Consider the following 19,404-nt stretch of genomic DNA (forward strand, 5'->3'; position numbering starts at 1 on the left):
GTCAGTCTGACCCCATACTCTTGAGTGTTAAGTTCTCTGCCAAGATTGCTGCTTTCTGGCGGTCTTGGAGAAGGGAGCTGAGCATATGGGTACATATGCTGGGAGAGGTCCCAGGGGTCCTGAGCTGTGTGTGCTCCATCCGAGCCTCGCTTCTGTCCTGGGTAGCCGCTGCCTAGATCTCCCTTGGAGTTGCTCATCACATGACTCCAGGAAGCATCATCCACATCTTGGTCTATGGCAGAAGATGGCAAATTTGTAAAAGGCCAGATAACATTTTTGGCTTTGCAGGCATTACAATCTCTGTCTCAAATACCCACCTCCACTGTTGTAGCCATGAAAGCCTCCACAGAGATCTTGCAAATGAATGGACACAACTATGTTCCAGTAACACCTTATTTACAAAACCAGGTGGCAGGTTGTAGACTGCTGATCGCAAGTCTGTGGCAATCAAAGGGGTGACATTTACAGACAACCAGGTGGAAGGTGCCCCCTGGAAGGGTGCAGAAAGGGAGCCCTGCTTTTTGGTAACTGACAGGTATTCCTGAGGGGGAGAGAATGGTCAGCTGGGTCAAGGGGAGCTTGTGTGTGTATGCGTGCGCGCGCGCGCCCGTGTGATGGGGGACGGAGTGGGAGTTATGCATATGTGTACTCATGTAAATGAATCACATTCCTTATTAAAACCACCCTAGTTTAATGATCCTTATTAAAATAAAAGCAAAAATGTCAGCATTGTCAGGAGGGCCTTGCAGGTAGGGAAGAGACACTCAGGGGCTCCCTGAGTTTCAGTTGTCTTTGTTGGGGAGAGGGGTTCCCCATGGTCCCTGAAACAGTGATTCCAGGGATGAGCTATTTTCCCCTTTAGAGGTCAGCCCCCAGCGCAGGCAAAACTCTTCCTTTGTTCTCTTTCGTGCAGCCAAAAGATGGAGAGATTCCAGATTTTTCAGAGCATTCAGAGGAAACCAAAGGCACATGTGCATATATAAGACATGAATATGTCCAGTTTACCTACATGGAGGACCTCATTCTCAACATACAAATAGGGCCCACAGCCGTGTCATGCCAGTTAGCTTTAAATGAATTTTAAAAGCACGTAAGTAGTACAAGGAAAATAAAGTACATTTAGAAAGAAAGAAAATAAAAATGAGGTGTAGTCCTTCCATCCAGGGACGACCACTGCCCATTCTGCTGTGTCATTTCCGTGCCCTTTTGGGAACGTGCTCAGTGTCTTTCTTGAATGACAGATATAAATCCGTACAACAGTAATGACAGCGCAGTAATGGAAGGGTCATTCCGTCGCAGAAGAATAAGCACTGAGAGATGTCTGGTGAGGGGGAAGGGAGGGGAGAGACACCACGGGCCATGCAAGGTGCCAGTTGGGCAGCTGTGCCTCTGTTTCTTTCTGGGTGCCAGCCTGGGAACAGTGGCAGGAACGGGGTGGGGTGGGCGTGCACAGCTGTCTGAGGTGTCCTTGCCCTCTTTGCCTTGGAAAGGAGGTGGCAACTGTTCTGCAAATGGAGTTGGGAGAAGGGTGGGAGCCGGTGCCTCCTCATTCTCTGCAGCTGCCCATCCACCCTGGTCAATGATGCTTGTCCATCACTGCCGAGATCCAAGTCCAGTCATGTGCGAGGGGAACATCTGTTCCCATGGCTGCAGGGCCCTGCAGTCCTGAAGCCAGAGTGACTGCAGAAGCCAAACATGGGGTCACTGGTAGTATGTGTGTTCTGTGCGGGTAGAGAGGGGGTACAGAATGCAGAGTGGAGGGCAGGGGTTCTGGTGTCATCGGGGGCACTGCCTGTTACTCTCTGGGCAGCTGGCACAACCAACCCATTGGCCACTGGGGCTCCTGGGTCCCCTGGTTCAGGGTCTGATAGAGGGATGTAGGCAGTGGCTCCTCGGGAGCTCTGTAGGCTGAGGGTAGAAAGTGGAGCATAGAATGTACTTGTTTCCTGATTTCTGTGCCACTCAGCATCGTCAGTGTAATAGAGGATGAATTTCTCTTGTTACCATGTTATAAGGGCTTTGTGGACACAGTTCTTTATGGCCTCAGAGACCAGGTGTTCACAGCAGGACCTGCTTCCATCTTTTTCATTGTTTCTGCTGCCAGAGCTGCACAGATAGCACAGGGGTTAAGAACCAGTGCTTTGGAGTTAAACTGAAGTGGTTTCAAATACCAGATCCTGTGTGTCCTGGCTGTGTGACCTTGAGCAAGAGATGAAATCTCTCTGTGCCTGTTTCCATCCCCGAAAATGAGGGTAACAATGCCTGTCTTTGGAGGTGTGGGAAGGATTAGTTGAATTAATCACCCAGCCGAGTCTGTAGCAGCCGGTAGGGTAAGTGTTTTTTGCTTCCTTTCTCGCTTGGTTTTGTTCACATCTGTGGGCTCTGTGACTGTGTTCTTCGAGGTACCCAGGCATCTGCCATTCAGGAAAGGATCAAGGTCAGTACCTTTAAGCTCCCTGTTTGATCCTGTGACGGCCATCTGGTCACCACCACTCACTGTACACCCTGGCAGCCTATTTCCCAGGCCTTAAGGGTATGAGAGTGCTAATGGGTCACGTGGATGGCCATGGCCTGTTTCTCTTCCTGCCTCTTGTCTTTACCTGCTTACCTAGCACCTCAGTCTGACACATCTGGGAGTGCCTGGGGGTAGTGGCCTTGAGTGATTGTGTCAGAGCTGGTCTGTAGCCTCAGGGCTCTGTAGCTGTTGCTGTGTTCCCCTGAGTCCCTGGGCTCTTTTCCCCACCAGCCTCCCCGACTGTTTCCCAGTGGACACCACTGCTCTTCCCAAGATTGCTCTCCAGGCCTGTCCATCCTTTCTCTGAGGATCATGAGCCACCAAGGCTATTCGAGAGTCTGTGCTGAAACATGGATTGGTGGGAGCAGGGTAAGGGCAGAGAATTTCTTTGAATGTACTTTTGGGGTCACACTCAGCTGGGAGATAGTGTCCTAAAGCCTTTCTGATGCTCTGATCTCTGATATTCTCTTGAGATGTCTCTTCACTTTTTATTTCCAGCATCCCCCCACCCTCTGGACTTCAGATCTGGTTCCCATGAGGACTGGCTGGGACTAGGTCTGAGAGCCTGCCTGGATTCATCCCTTCTTTCCCACCCTGGGCTTCTATGGATTGCAAGATCTCCCAGAAAGATCCTCAGACCTCACAGACAGGCTCTGGCAGGCCTGTTCTGCTGGGCTCCCTGCCAAGCCCAGATGCCCAGGTGGCGGCCTCATGCCCACATGATCATTCACCATTTGCTTGGGGACTGTCATGGGTCATCTGGCCTTCTCTTTTCCAAACTAACTAATCCTGTTTCTTACAACTATCCACTTATGCACTTGGCAATTTTCTTCTGATCCTTTCAAGTTCAGCAGGTTTTTCTTAGTGTAGGGGCCCGGCTGTGGTCCCGGGGACAGATTCTGAACAACTCTGAACAGCGCAGGCTGTTGCCGTGTTTCCTGCATGCTATGTTCTTCGTATGAGGTGATCTTTATGACCAGGGATACTCCCTGCTCAGGGGGCGTCTCTGGAGTCATGAGCTAGTCCTGAGAGTCAGCAGAGCTCTTGCCTTCCCTCCTCCCCCAGCCCAGATAGCTTTCCGTTCCAGCCAGCTGGTCTTAATGCAGATCACTGTGGAGATCACCCTCATTCTTCTGAAGGCTGGTGGTCAAGGTGTGGTCTGAGGACCACTTCTTCAGGGTCACCCTGGGGTTCTTGTTAAAATGCAGAGTCCTGAGCCCTTCCCAGACTCACCATCATTGTATCCATTCAGTGCTTCAGGCACGGTGCCTGGTGGAAAAACTTATAAGCTCTTCGGAGGATCTTATAGACATTTGAACCCGGAGGAGGTAAAAGTACTGGCCACAATATGTAAAAAGAAAATCACAAAATCAAAATTGATAAATGTTTAATTAAATGTCTAGAAAATGTAACTATGTCAACTCATCAACCACAAGCCAATTCACTCTCACATAGTTACATATCATATATATTTACAGTGGGAGGAAAATGGCTTCTAGTACGTTCCTTATGAGGTGGGCTGGTGCCCTCATACCTCATGATGGCTCTGTCCAGACCCTTTGAAATCTCACTCTCTGGGAGTAGGACCAGGAATTTGCATGTTTGTCAGGTTTGCTGGTGATTCCCGAGAATGCTTGTCTCCCCACCTTCTAGAGATTGCCACAGGGCTGAGCGAGAGGCTGGTGACTGAGGGATAAGAGCTGTATACTGGAGGGTGGTGATCATGAGAAGCTCCAAGGAAATTAAAAATAAAAACACAGTGACCTGGGCCTACTCCAGACCCATTCAATAAGCTCATCTGGGGTGGAGCCTGGGAATCTTCATTTTAAAAAGCCCTCTAGGGAGGCCTAATGATTAGCTAGATTTGAGAACCCCTGGAATTAGAGAAAGGGACCAGACCAGTGCATCTCAGACTGTGACCTGTACAGAGATCACCGGGGAATCCTGTGAAGCCCTGGATTTTGACTCAGCCACTCTTGGTTGGAGCCCCAAATTCTGCATTTCTAACAAGCTTAGCAATGCTGCCCCTGCTTGTTCACAAACCGCATCAAGGGTCTGAGCATCGCGGACCTGGACACTGGGCTGCGATGCTGGCTTAGCTACTTACCGGATATGAAAGCTCCAAACGTTTTAGTAATATCCAAAAGCCCTGGAAAAGAGATTGCAATCAGTTTACCTTGAAGGCTTGGAGTTTTAACACAGGCTTCTGTGCCTGGTGAGGTTCAGTTCCCTCTTCTTAGCTCGCCTCTGGATTAGAGTGCTCTCCCCAAGGCCACCAAGGCCACCCTGTGGATTTCCTGGATTTTTCAAATTATAGCCAGGGAATGGTTTGCTCAACCAGCAGAATTAGATTTGTGGCTATTACTTTTTTCCTGACTTTGTATTCCCCAGAGAAACACTTAGGATGTGATTAGATGCTGGTCTTTAGAGACTAGTCCTCTTGGAAATTTGATGAGCTCTCTAGTATCCTTTAACAAATCCCTCTTCTTAAATTAACCAGAGTGGATTCTGTTGTTTGCATTTAAGAGCTCTGACCAATATGTGCGTGCTCCACCTACCACCTGTGCTCTGTCAGGTTGCTGGGGATGTCATGTTCTTCTTTGTCCTCCAAATGCCCCTACAACTTATTTCCTTATATTGTGTTTGCGTGTATTTTGTCTTGATAATTGTCCTCTTGAGGACAGGATTGGGTATTCATTTATATCTTCATCTGTTTATTCAGTTAGTCAATAAACATTTATTGAATGTCAACTATGTGCCTGCCAGGTACCAGCTGTCTTAACCTGGGTTTCCCAGAAAGCAGAACCTGAGACAAATCATTTACGTGGGGTCCTTTATTGGGGGGGGGGGTGATCCCAGAGGGCAGGAGTGAGGGACAGGACATAGAAGGAGAGCCCCAACAAGGATGCACTATTGAGTTTGCCACAGCTACGGGTGTCTGGGTGATAGACACCATGGGATGTCTGAGAGGCCCTGTGAAACATATCCCAGGACCACCTGTCTGGGGTGGGCAAGGAAGAAGCATCTGTCCATACACTTCTAAACCCCACGTGTATTAGTTTTCTTGGGCTGCCGTAACAAATTACTACAAATAGAAATTTGTTCTGTCATGGTTCTGGGGCTGGAAGTCTGAGATCAAGTTGTTGGCGAGGACAGCGCTGCACCTGAAGGCTCTAGGGAAGCATCCTTCCTTGCTTCTTCCTAGCTCCTAGCGGTTGCTAGCATCCTTAGCTTTCCTTGGCTTGTAGCTGCTCACTCTAATTTCTGCTTCTATTTCACATGGCCTTCCCTCTCGCTGTGTCTGTGTGTCTCCAAATCCTCCTTATAAGGACCCCAGCCACTGATTTTAGGAATCACTCTAATTAAGTATATCCTTAGCCTAATTTGTTTACATCTGCAAAGACTCTATTTCCAAATAAGATCACATTAAAAGGTATTGGGGTGAAAGGGAAAAATTCTGTTTCTGTCTCAACTTACAGCACTACGTACTTCACTTGTGACACCAAATGTGAAGGTATTTTTTTCCCCACACCAAGCAATTCTGTGACACCAGCTGAGTATCCTACAATTTAACCAATTCTGACACTGTCTGCCTGGAGGTAGTATTGGAACCCACAGGGTAAGGGTTCCGTCCCATAAGACTGCTCTGACTTCAGATGCTAATCACAAGCACAGGTTGTCACCTGTGCTTCTGATTGGCCAGCTTTAAATTGGAGAGTCCCACAACTCCTTCCTTGGGCTCAATGATTCCCCAGAACGGCTCACAGAACTCAGGAAAACAGGTTATTTACTAGAGTACCAGTTTGTTATAAAAGGATATTACTCAGGAACAGCCAGATGGAAGAGAGAGATGCATAGCACAAGGTCTGGGGAAAGGGGTGCAGAGCTTCCATACCCTCTCCAGGCACGTCACTCTCTGTGAACCTCCAAGAGTTCACCAGCACAGAAGCCAGTACTTTGGGGATCTTTATGGAGGCCTCATTACTCAGGTATGATTGATTAAATCACTGACCATCAGTGATTAACTCATCCTTTAGCCCCTCTCCCCTTCCTGGAGGTCTGGGGGTAAGTGGGTGGGGGTGAAAGTTCCAACCCTGTAATAACACAGTCGGTTCCCCTAACAACCAGCCCCCATCTTGAGGCTTTCCAGGAACAGCCAGTCACCAGATATCTCACTAGCATACAAAAAGACACTTGGGACTTTAAAGACCCCAAGGGTTTTAAGAGCTGTGTGCCAGGCAACCAGGGCATATATATTTATGTCACAGGGGGTTAGAACTTCAGTATGTCATTTTGCAGGATGCAGTTCAACCCACAACACCATGGTTGAAGGTTCTCCCCACCATGCCAACTCCACTGTAGTTCCAGGTTGCGTATACATGGGTACCAAGCCTTGGCATGAGCAGAGGAGCCTTGGGGTGAGAGGTGAGGAGTCTCAGACATGGGCCTAAGGTGAAAGGCTCATACAGGTATAGCCTGACGGTCCAGTCAGCAGCCACACTGAGCTGTTGGCTGCAGTAGGGGCTGGAATAAGAAGACAGGCCAAAATGATTTAAAGTGCTGCCTCTGAGGTGTCCTTCCTGATAAAGATAACACTAGGAGCTGACATTCAGCACTTACTATGTGCCGGACCCTGTGCTAAATACACGAGAGGGATTTTCTTCTTTAGATGTCACAACAACCCCATGCGGCAGATGCTATTATCCCCATCTTATTTGATGAGGAATCTGAGGTTCAAAAGGTGTGTCTTAAACAGAGTTAAACCTCCCCTGCTCTAGAACGTAGGCTTCTTAGGAACAGAGACTTTGCTCAGTGCTCTAGCATTAGCATCTAGAGCAAGTTCTGGTACACAGTTGGTGCTCCATAAGTGTTTTCTGACTGTTTAAATCACGGAGCTATGATCTGAAACCAGGTAGTCTGGTGCCCAGGCCCATGCCTCTAACTTACCTAAGAAAATTTGTAATGATCAAAACAGAGAGATGCCCTCCCTTTCACGAGCCACAACCCCATTCAGGAAACAAGCCTAAATAAGTAACTCTAAATATTGGGTCCTAGGCTGGACCTTGCCCAGGTGACAGGCATGCAGTGGGTGCTGCACATTTGATGGGTTGGCGCTGGGCTCACATGCCACAGGATTTGCACTTTCCACTTGGTCTGGCCCATCCTCAGCAATTGGACTTTGGTCTGTTGTGCAAAGGCCAGACTTTGCCTGCCAGATGCATTTCATGACACTAATAAACATTCACACCTACCCAGAGCATTTAGATAGAAAATGGAGCCTAAAAGCTCCATGCAGCAATGTGCTTCCCCTCCTGCAAGCCAGGGGAACATTAACTGAAATGCATACGCTACGGAAACTGGCTGCATCATTATTGGAACTGATGCACACTCACTCCAGCCAATCTATATTTATTTGAAGCACTTACGTTGCATGAAACTGAGCATAATAACTACAGTCAATAGAGATGTATTTGTTTTTATTTAAACTCATAAATGTGCTAATGCCAATAAAGATTTTTTTTTTTCCCTCTGAAAAGTAAGACATGTATGGAGGAGATGGAAATTTATACATCCATCAAGTCACGAAGGCCCATTTTCTCAGAAACCATTTTTTGAATTGCCAGTGATTTATGGTGGCAGACTGAAGACTGAGCTGGTGAGGTTGGGAGAAAGAGAGGGAGAAAACCTATCGATGTAGTTAATTTATTTCACTCCATTTAAAGAGCAGAGGATTTAAGACTAGAGAGTGGAGGGCAGAGATGGGGTATCTGAGTAAGAGTTGAATTCTAGGAATAAGAAGGCGGTTGGATCCTCATTGTCTTCATTTTTGTTCAAATATAGTCTGAGCATTTGAGAATCAGATGGAATGGTGAGAACAGCCTGACTGTCCATGGAGTGTATCTTTCTAAATAAATTTGCTTTCACTTAAAAAAAAAAAAAAGACAGAGATGTGCAACTGTCTAGCCATGTCATTGTGATGTGGTCTTAGGCTTCCTCATCTGTAAATAGGACATCCATAGCGGCCTCGCTTGATGGTTAAGAGCACAGACTCTCCAGCACTAGACTTTTGGACTCAAATCCTGGCTCTGGCCCTCCCGCTTATAAGTGGGTGACCCTGAGCAAGTTACTTCACCTCTCCAGGCTTTGGTTTCCTCCTTGATCTGTGAGGGGGTGCTAATGCTGCAACATGCCTGTGATACTGTGATTTATAATAAAAAAATATATACTTGGTCTTCATCCCATTTCTGGCACAGAGCTCTTAAAACCCTTGGAATTTCCTTTTTGATGAGAGCTATAAAGATGTCTTTTGTTATGTTCATAGGGTGACTATTGGAAGACCCCTAGGTTCCCTAAGAAAGGGGGCTGTTTGCCTGGGGACCCAGCCATGTGACTGGAGGGTTGGAACTTTCAATCCTACTGTCCTGACCTCAGGGAAGGAGAAAGGGACTGGAGGTTAAGTTAATCACAAATGGTCAGTGGTTTCATCAAACATGCCTAGGTAATGAAGCCTCCATAAAAATTCAAGAGGACGGGGTTTAGAGAGGCTCTGGGTTGGTAACTACGAGGTGCTGAGAGAATGACATGCTTAGGGAGGCATGGAAGCTCTGTGGCCTTTCCCCAAACCTTTCATTAAGCATCTATTCCATCTGACTATTCTTGAGTTATATCCTTTCATAATAAACTGATAATCTAGTGAGTAAAATGTTTCTGTGAGTTCTGTGAGCCACTCTAGAAAATTAATCAAATTGAAGGAGGAGGCAGGGTGAACTTCTAATCCATAGTCTGTTGGTCAGAACTGTGGGTGGCAACTGGGCTTGCAACTGGATTCTGAAATTGGGGCAGGAGGGAGCACTTTTGTAGGACTGAGAGCTTAACCTCTGGGACCTGATGCTGTCTCCAGGTAGATAGTGCCAGAATTGAGTTGAATGGTAGGACACCCAGATGGTGTCAGAGAATTTCTTGCTGATGTGGGGAAAGAGCCCACACATTGTAATAGGTGACCAGAATTTTCCCACTGGAGGGGGAGCCAAATTTGCCACCCAGAAACGTGTCTCTGTGGTGTGAGGATTATTTTAGGCTGATTATTTTTAAGAAACAAGACAGGAAGTTTTTCTTTATACCTCCCCCTTAACTGCCTAAAAGAATTTAGGTAGGGAGCCTGCACCAGCAAGAGAGCTCTCATCAAAGATAAGTTTGTTTTACATAAGGAAGGCTTCTCAGATTGGCAAGGCAAACATTCATTTCCCAAACATTTGCTCTTCCCGTCTCCCTGTGAATTGTCTTCCTCCCTTTGAAGCCCCAGACCCTTACCACCTCCTCTTTAGCTCAGAATAGCATGGAAGCCTAAATTGCTGACTGTCCTTGGGGCCTCGTATTCTTATGGAGCTCCGTATGTATGAGATTAAGTTTGATTTTCTCCTGTTCTTCTGTCTCATGTCAATTTAACTATTGGACCAGCCAGAAGAACCAGGAGGGTAGAAGAAAAATTTTCCTTCCCAATGATACCTTACAGTCTTGTTTTGAGGTTTAAAGAAGTAATGCATATAAAGGACTTAGAACAGGGTCTGGTAGATAACAAGCATGCGAGTAGCTCTTCTCATCAGGAGAGCTAGAAAGGCAAGTTAAAAACTGTTTAGTCCAAAGCCCTTCATTTTACAGATGAGGGTTCTCTGTTAGTTTCCTATTGTCACTGTGACAAATGACCACCACACACGGCTTAAAACAACACACATTTATCCTATGTGTGTGTCTGGATGTCAGAAGCCTGAAATAAGTCTTTCAAAGCTAAAACCAAGGTGTCCTCAGGTTCCAGGGGAGAGTCTAGCCCTCACCTCTTTCAGCTTCTAGAGGCTGTCCACATTCCTCGGCTTGTGGCTGCACCGCAGCACCTCTGCTTCTGTTGTCACATTGTCTCCTTTTTATGAGCTCCTGCCTCCTGCTTATGAGCCCTTGTGATTACATCAGGCTCACTTGGATAATGCAGAAAACTCTTCCATCTCAAGATCCTTTACTTACTTGCAAAGTCTCTTTTACCATGTGTGGTAACACATTCACAGGTTCTGGGAATTAGGGTCTGGAATTCTTTGGGTTGGGGATGGGGGGTTCAATATTCAGTCTTCTACAGGTCCCAAAGTCATATAGCTGGTTAGCAGCATGGACTGATTTTGAGCAAAAGATTTCTGGACCCAGATGATCTTTTCATGTCCTGATGCTGCCTTGGCTCTTGAAATGACCTGGTGACTGCCCTGCAGGCACCTGGCCAGGAAGGGGAGGTATCCTAGAATGTCTGAGTTCTTCTCTCTCAGAGGAGTGGCTCCTATACCAGGCTACCCACTTCCCACTCAGCAAACTCCTAGTCCAGCAAGGTGGCAGGACCTCCTGAAGCTGCTGTGTGGAGCTTCCTAAGGGCACGTTCCCTAGGTGGCCTGCCAGCTGGAGCCTCAGGGCATGAGTTAGGCAGGCTGGATCCAAATCTTGGCTGGTGTGGAGCTGCGGTCCTGCCATGATTCACCCAGGGTGTGGAGGGTGGGCAGTGGGGAAGAAGAGCTCACTCAGCCTTGGTCTAGTGGGCCAAAGAGTGGGTGGAGGGTGAACAGAATCACAGGGAGGCTCAGGAAGATAATAGATCCCTGAGTTCTTTAGAGCAGTCATTTCCAAACTTTTACCAGCTGTGATTTTTTTTTTTAAAGCACACCCATTAGGGTTGCTATTATTTAAATAAAAAACCCAGAAAAATGGCAAGTGTTTGTGAGGATGTGTGAAGAAATTGTATAGTTGGTGGGAATATAAAATGGTATATTTTATATTTATATATTGTAAAGTTGGCGGGAACATAAAGTGATATAGCTGCTGTGAAAAACAGTCTGGCAGTTCCTCAAAAAATTAAACTCAGGACTACCGTTTGATCCAGCAATCCCACTTCTGAGTATATACCCCCAAACTGAAAGTAGGGCCACAGACATTTATACACCCATTTTCATAGCACCATTCTTCACAATGGCTAAATGATGGAAGCAACCCAAGTGACCATCGATGGTTGACTGGATAAGCAAAACGAGGTGTACACATACAATGGGATATTATTCATTCTTAAAAAGGGATGAAATTTTGACACATGCTGCAATGTGGAAGAACCTTGAAGACATTATGCTAAGTAAAATAAGCCAGTCACAGAAAGACAAATACTGTATGATTCCACTTATATGAGATACCTGAGTCATCAAATTATTACAGACAGAAAGTGGAATGTTGGTTGCCAGGAGGTAAGAGGAGAGGGGAATGGAGCATTATGGTTTAATGGGACAGAGTTTTAGTTTTGCAAGATGAAAAAGTTCTGGAGATAGAATGTGATGATGGTTGCACAAATGTAAATGTACTTAATGCCACTGAACTGTACATTTTAAAATGGTAAAAAAAAAAAAAAACCCAACATACCATATGATATCACTTATATGTGGAATCTAAAAAAAAGACATGAACTTATTTACAAAACAGAAACAGACTCTAAGACACAGAAAACAAACTTATGGTTACTAGAAGGGGAAGAAGGTGGGAAAGGATAAACTGGGAGTTCAAGATTTACAGATATTAACTACTTTATATAAAATAGATAAACAACAAGTTTCTTCTGTATACCACAGGGAACTGTGTTCAATATCTTGTAGTAACCTATAATAAAAAAGAATATGAAATGAATATGTGTGTATATATATATGTGTGTATATATATATATATATGACTGAAACTTTATGTGTACACCAAGAATTGACACAACATTGTAAACTGACTATGCTTCAATAAAAAAAAATTTTTTTTAAAATAAAAATAAAACCCAATTCAACAGAAAAATACAACCTCCCAAACCTGGAAACAACGATAGACAGCTGTTGGTGGGGCTGCTGAGGTTGAAGTGGGACGGGGTGCCTGCCCCCTGACTTCCCGTCTCCTTTCCACCCTCCCTGGAGGCCCTGAGATAACGCCCAGCAACCCTGGATCTCGTTGGATGGCCGCCAGGAAACACCATTTAAATCCTTGCCAAGCTACCTGAGGCATGAAGCCTGGCTCCCTGTGGAGCTAAGGCACCTTGTTTGCACTACAGATTCTCTCACTGTAGGAAAAATTGTCCTGTCCTTGAATGGGCTCTGAGTGGCAGCAGTGGTGGAGAAAAACAGGCAATGCTGTGCCTCCCAGGGGTCCCCCTTTGGTCTCCTGATGTGCCGTGTGGTGACTGTATCAGGTCACAGCCCCTCTAAGGGCCTTGTGGAGGAGGAGGAGCTGAGCGGATGTGGAGCAGACTTGTGCTGACAGCGGGCAGCTTCCCCAGTTGGATCTGCCCCTACTGGAAAATGTGCCCTCCGAGGGCGCCCTTGTGCAGATTTGTCTCAGAAGCAGCTCAGGGTTAAGTGGGAAAAGGGTCACCACAAGCAGAAGGTGCAGAGAGTCCTCAGGTGGCCCGGATCCCAGCGGGCCTGCCATTCACACTCCAGGTCTGCGTCTTCCTTGGCCTCCGCTCGGGGCTCTGCCCGTCAGCAGACAGTCTCAGCCTAGGTGAGGCTGTGGCTTTCTCTTCCTCCGACTTGACCTCTCCTTTCTCTCTTCTTCCACCTCGTCTGAAACCTTTATTCGCCTCCTTCCCCCAGCTGGTCTCTGTGGGCGGACAACTTGACCATACTGGCTGCTGGAAGCTGTCCAGGGCTCAGCTGGAGTGGGTTCTGAAAGGGGAGCTGGGTCATTAGCTTGGGACAATTGAACGGCCTCTGCTCCTCCCAAGTTCCTGAGGCTGCCCTGGCCGGCGCCTCTGACTGCTGAGCCGGGTGTTGGTTTTAGCAAGCTGGGATGCAAGAGGGGAATGGCAAGGGATTGGTAATATAAGAGCCCCTCACCTGTGTGAAGAGGTGAAGAAATAACTGCCATCAGGCTGTGTATGGAAAGGCTCCCATGAGTGACAGAGACATAATGCTGTAGGAAACTAGACATGAGAGCCATGCCTATGTCCTGGAAGGCTTTGAGGAAGAGTCTGGGCTTCAACATGGGCCATGAGGGGGCAGGGGGATGTATTAGATGTCTTTCAGTTGTGAGGGAAGAAAAAGTCAAGCCAATAAAGGGGATGTTATAGCCAAAACTTCCAGATGTAGATGTAGATTGAGGCCGATTTTGGTTCTCAAGTGATGTCACCAGGAATATTTCTCTCCGTCTCTCAGTCCTGCTTTCTCTGTGTTGGCTTCTTCCCCCCCACATGTTGGCAACATGGCTTCTAGAAGCTCCAGGCTTACACCCATCTGCTCAGCAGGGAGACGGGTGGGCAGGCTGCTTGTGTGAGTGTAGAGGTTTCATGCAGGAGATATATTTGGAAGATTAAAGATAAAAGTTTAAAAAATAGATTGGGTTCGGGTTGTGGGTGTTTTTGAATGCTAAGCTAAGGGTTTGGGCTTTATTGAAGGTTTTGAGTAGGGAAGGAACATGGTTAAATTGGCATCTTGAGAATTGGTGTAGTGAGGTTGGTCTAGAGAAGTGAGAGGCTGGGGGCTGAGAGATTATTTAGAAGGGTGTTACCGAAGTCTAGGGGTAAGAATATATAAATGTGAGGAGCCCCAGTAAGGATATCCATGCGTGAAGTTTCACCTGGGATAAGCAGATCCCAGCAAGGCAGAGAAGTACCCATCACCTTCAGCCTGCTCTTGGCAGCACTGAGAATTCCACCCACAAGTCAGCAAAGATTAGGACCCCTCCTCTGACCTGCTGGGCATCTGGCATCGGGTAATTATTTCTGCTAGAAAATGTTTCCTTTTCAGGGAAAACCGAAAGCAGAATCTTTATATAATTTGTTGTGTCAGGAAAGGTTGGCACTAAAGAACCATTTACTGCCCACCACAGGGCACTCCGTCATTGTTCCTAATCTTCTCTCTTGTTAATTGGCAGGGGGAAATTGGGCTTTCATAAATTTAAAACAGTTATTGAATATCTACCATATGTTAAACCTCACAGTGGGTACTGGGACTAAAAGACGAACCAAAAGAGATTTTATCATTTGTGATTCTTTTGATTGCAATTAATGGAAACCAATCCTGGCTAATGTAAGCCAAATGGGCAGTTAATAGGAAGGATATTGAAATGGTGTCAGAATCTACAGAAGAGGCCTCTGGGAGAGCAGGAACCAGGCCTTTCTAGAGCCCCCAGTTGCCCCCTCACTAGGAGTCAGAGGGGTTACAAAGATCTCCACCCTCACATCTCCTCAAGTCTCACATTCCTACGTGAGGGAATCTGATTGGCTCAGACTTGGATGAGGTGTCCTTCCTGGAACTGATAAGCTGTGACATGAGGTTCAGAGTCACATAGCAGAGACACAGCTATCCTTGGGAAATTGACCAGAGAAAAGGAAATAAACTCCTGTTTTGAGTCAGGCAGCTACCCACATATGTCTACTACAGAAGCCCCTGTTTTAAAGGCCACTATTATAATCCCACTCATTCTTGGTTTGAGGTGGATGGGAAAGACTGATTTCATATCTGGCTTTTCACGATTGTGTAATGTGTTGTCCCCTCCCTTGGTAGGAAGTAATTTCCTCCAGATATTTGGAGATGCTCATTCCATCTTAGAGCAAAACAAGGTAAGCAGACCTATTGCATTGATTTCCAGTCCACTTACAAGGCTGGAAACCTTACAGAGTGCTATGATGCCAAAGGGGGCTACCTGGGTATTGCCCACTTTTCCTTAATAGCTCACCCTCAGGACATTTACAGTAGCATCTGAGTAGGTAAATCAGTGAAGGCTTCTTCTCCATCATTTCCTTTTATTTACAATCAATTTAAATTTGTGGTCATCTGTTTTTTGTTTTTTTTTTTCCCTTCTGGATAGTGTTTGTGATTGTTGTTTCTGTTGTAAGTGGGTCAGAGCTTAAATAGGTCATGTTGGCTTTCTGAATGTGGTAATCCTGAAATGAACAGGGCAGGGGAGAGGGAGGAAGATGTGCTTAACTGGTATGTGAACGGAGAGGGAAGGTGAGCTTGGGGCTCAGGGTCCCACTTATAGGGTCCCAAGTTTATGGAAACCTCTAGTAATAGGGGCTGGGAATCCCTAAGTGAACTGAGGGAGAAATGGCTTTTGGGGCTTTGGACAGAGTAGAAGATGGTGTATGAGAGAGCAGTCTTCCTTCTGACCTGATCTGTGAGGGTGATGAAAACTGGCAGGGATTCTGGATCTTCCAGCAGCTGGAAATGTATGGGAGAGGGTAGAAGCAGGAGGAGGAATGTGAGGAGTGTTTCTATGTTGAACTGTGTGTCCCCACTAAATTCATGTTGAAATCCTTACCCTCAGTACCTCGGAATGTGACTGTATTTGGAGATAGACTCTTTATAGAGGAAACTTAATTAAAATTAGGTCATATGGATGGGTCTCAGTCCAATATGATCAATATCCTTATTAGGACACAGACATACTCTGAGGAAAGACCACATGAAGACACATCTGCAAGTCAAGGAGAGTGGCTAGAAGAAACCAACCCTACCAACACCTTGATCTTGCACATCCAGCCTCCAGAATTGTGAGAAGATAAATGTTTAAGCCACTTTGGTACTTTGTTAGGGCAAGCTAACATAGGGGCATTCTGGGAGGTGATAGCAGTGCATTTCTCTCTGCTTCCTTTCCCATAAACAGACTTATCTTTTTGGATTCTCTGAGTTTTTGGGGAGGCAGTGTCTGCTCTTGGAACTTACTGGCCCAGAATGTCTGGGGACAGAGCATGTCTTTCTCCTGTCTCCTTTCTCCGTGGCTTAAGGAACTTTCCTATTTGACAACGAGGCAGCTGAGAAAGACTGCAGAGCTGACCTTGAGCCTGACCCTGGGACTTGTCTTCATTTGCTTTCTCTGCATTCCTAGAATACTTTCACACCGAATAGCCATCTCAGTGCAACTGCAAGAAGGAGGGCAGAGGTCACATCATTTTTGTACATAAGAGAAACTAGAACCATGAAGAAGCCTCACTTATCTGTGAGCTGGGGACTTCACTGAGACCAGAATCTGGGCCCCTTGACTCAACTTAGTGATCTTAGATTACTCGGCATCAGAACTTGCATCTCAGGCACTGCCCCGCCAGGCAGTTTGATCTGAGGATGCTGGGAAAGCTGCCCCCAAAAGAACATTTCCCTTGTGAAGCCTGTCTGAAATTTCATGTTGAGTTCTTCTGGTTAAAGGCTTTTGAGAGCCTTGTACAATTATCTGAGAGGACCACAATTTTCTTTTTCCTAAACAATTTTCTAAAAAGGAGAAGTCAACATTTGATTTCTAGCTAGTATATAGAAATACAGTTGATTTTTGTATATTTCTTATGTACATTTTACATGTATGTATAACCTTAGTTATTAGTTCCTGTAGATTCCATTGAATTTTCTGTATCACCAATGACATTGTGCATAAAAACAGTTTTAACTTCTTTTTCCAGCCCTACTCCAGGCACCTCTGTCATTAGTTTCTTAGATATTAGAAATTGCCCCCAGAATTTCTCTGGCAAACTAATATGAATAAAGATTCTATGCTATTTCCTATTTCATAATCAGTTATTATATAGCACCTAGCTTTCTGCTTATTTCTTCTTATAATTTATCTTGGAGATACTTTCATATCTGTGAATCGATTCATGGTCATTCTTTGATAGCTGCATAGAATTCCATAGTATGGATTCCATAATTCATTTAACCAATCCTTACTGATGGCAATTTGGGTTGTTTCTGATCTTTGCTATTACTTCAGTATTGTGTTAATGAATAACTTTGTACATGTGTCATTTTCCACATATGTCAGCATATTTATAGAATAAGTTCCCAGAAATGGAATTGCAGAACCATAGGATTCATTCATTTACAATTTTGATAGATTTTACTCAGATGCACTCCACTGGGGTTGTGTGAGTTCATATTACCACCAGGAAGTAAGAATGTCTTGTTTCCCTGTGGCTTCATCAACAAAGTATGTAATCAAACTATTGGAGTTTTGCCAATGTGATGGGTGAAAAATGGCATCGTAGTGTATTTTAATTTGTGCTTTTTGTATTACAATGGAGATTGAGCATCTTTTCGTATGTTTAAGAGTTACTGTATTTTCTTTGAACTCTTTGGTATTTTTTCCCATCTTCAGTGGACTTTATTCTTACCCACTCTTTTCCTTGCAGATTCTGACAATTATTTATTAGGAAGATAAGTTCTTTATCAATGACATGAACAGAAAATTTATGTGTATTTGTATATTTTTGCTGTTTATTTGTCTTCTGATGCCTCATGGTGGGTTTTTTTTTTTTTTGCCATGATGGAGTTATTTTTATTAAAAAGTTATGTAGTCATATTTATTAACTAAAAAAACGCCTTCTGGATTTTCAAGCATAGTTAGAAAAGACATCTTCCACTCTACCTGGTATACTTAGCTAAAATGCTCCTGGCACTATGCTACCTAAGAGAATGCTATAATTAATAGGTCACCAAGGCCCTCCTCTAAATGACTTTGTTCTAAAAATCTTTGCTCTTCCCCCAATTTCAAATTAGGCAGTTTGGTCAGGTGATTACAAGTAATTCATACTCAGGTATAACTTGGTAGACTTAACTTCCCCAAAGATAATGCTGTTTAAATAAGGAGATGAATCAAAATGCTAGAAAGTTGGGCAAAATGGGAAATAGGTCAAGGATGCTGCAATAAACTGGAATGATGGCTTCTGTTCCTTCATTTCATGCATCTAGAATTGCAGGAAAAACTCAGCCTTGGAGGGGAAATTGCTCTTCCATCTTGGGCTCCATTTCTGATAGAAGGAGCTGGGTAGCACTGGGCAAAATGTTGATTGAACTGAATTTATCTTTTATACCTATTGCTACCTGCTTGTCTCCTCCGTTCCTTGCATCCTAATCCTATCCCCTAGTCTGGGGACCCAGTGCAGTTTACTGGATAAGAAGCAGCCGGGCAGTAAGACTATTTTGTAGAGTTCCACTAGAAGAGAGAATTCTATGTTCATTTGGGCCCCAAATCTGTCACTCATTGTGTGATTCTATGTAAGTCCCTTGATCTCCCTCAGTTTCCTTGGTTGAATAAGAGGGAACTTGGTGTTAAAGATGCTAATGTTTTTAGGCTTCTGGATCAGGTGATGCAGGTATTTGGATTCTTTTGGTTGAGGGTAGGTGGGAAGGAAATAGAAAGCCCTCCGAGGTGCCTCATGCTTTTGTTCCTCAGACCTTCCCCCTTGATGATGACCCTGGACAGCTTGATCAGTCTCAGTCCCCTGTCTGCCCCCCTGCTGTCCTAGCTCTGCCCAGCCCCAGTGGAGCCAGATAGCCATTTACTAAATGAATAGTTTATGCAGTTCATCGCATTTATTAATTTGTAATTTCACTGAGCTACAAGTACTGACCAAACATTTTAATAGGACAGTCAATTCCATTAGTCTATTTTGTGCTTGGACATTAAAAAAATACTTAAAAAAGAAATGATTTTATTGGGTCTTGGCCACTGGTCTCTCTCTCCCCTCCTCCCACCTTGTGTCCCAGGGATTCAGTACCGCTGATGTTACAGCTTCGAGTTACAAGGTGTTTTTCAGAACAGTGGGTTATAGAAATAAAGCACATTATAAGTCTGTCTACTTTATTGGTACATTTGCTCTTGAGTTCCTGGGAAGCCCTGAGGACAGAGTTTCTGCAGCTCTCTGTGACTGCAGAGCTCACCCTTATAGGCTGTGAGGGCCAGTTCTCAGCACTAGCTGTAAGCTCTTTGACAACATGACTTGCACAGAAGTGGAGAACTGCAGTTGGGTTTTGCCTTCTCTCAAGCCTTGCTGGTGTAGAGAGTTTCCAAGGTTAGGATTAGGGAGAGATTTCTGAAAGAGAAAGGATTTCCCCAACTTAGCCAGTCAGAATTCC

General features: G+C 45.2%; 1 protein-coding gene and 1 pseudogene across 1 annotated transcript in view; one reads left to right on the forward strand and one right to left on the reverse strand.

The window, feature by feature from the left end:
• Positions 1-3,531, reverse strand: part of LOC102524017 — a 33,392-nt pseudogene extending 29,861 nt beyond the window's left edge.
• The window catches only part of NRXN3 (neurexin 3), a 1,622,198-nt gene that overhangs the window by 84,513 nt on the left and 1,518,281 nt on the right, over positions 1-19,404 (forward strand). The gene's annotated exons all lie outside the window — the stretch shown is intronic.

This window comes from Camelus ferus, chromosome 6 (assembly GCF_009834535.1).
Source record: "Camelus ferus isolate YT-003-E chromosome 6, BCGSAC_Cfer_1.0, whole genome shotgun sequence".
Lineage (NCBI taxonomy): Eukaryota > Metazoa > Chordata > Mammalia > Artiodactyla > Camelidae > Camelus > Camelus ferus.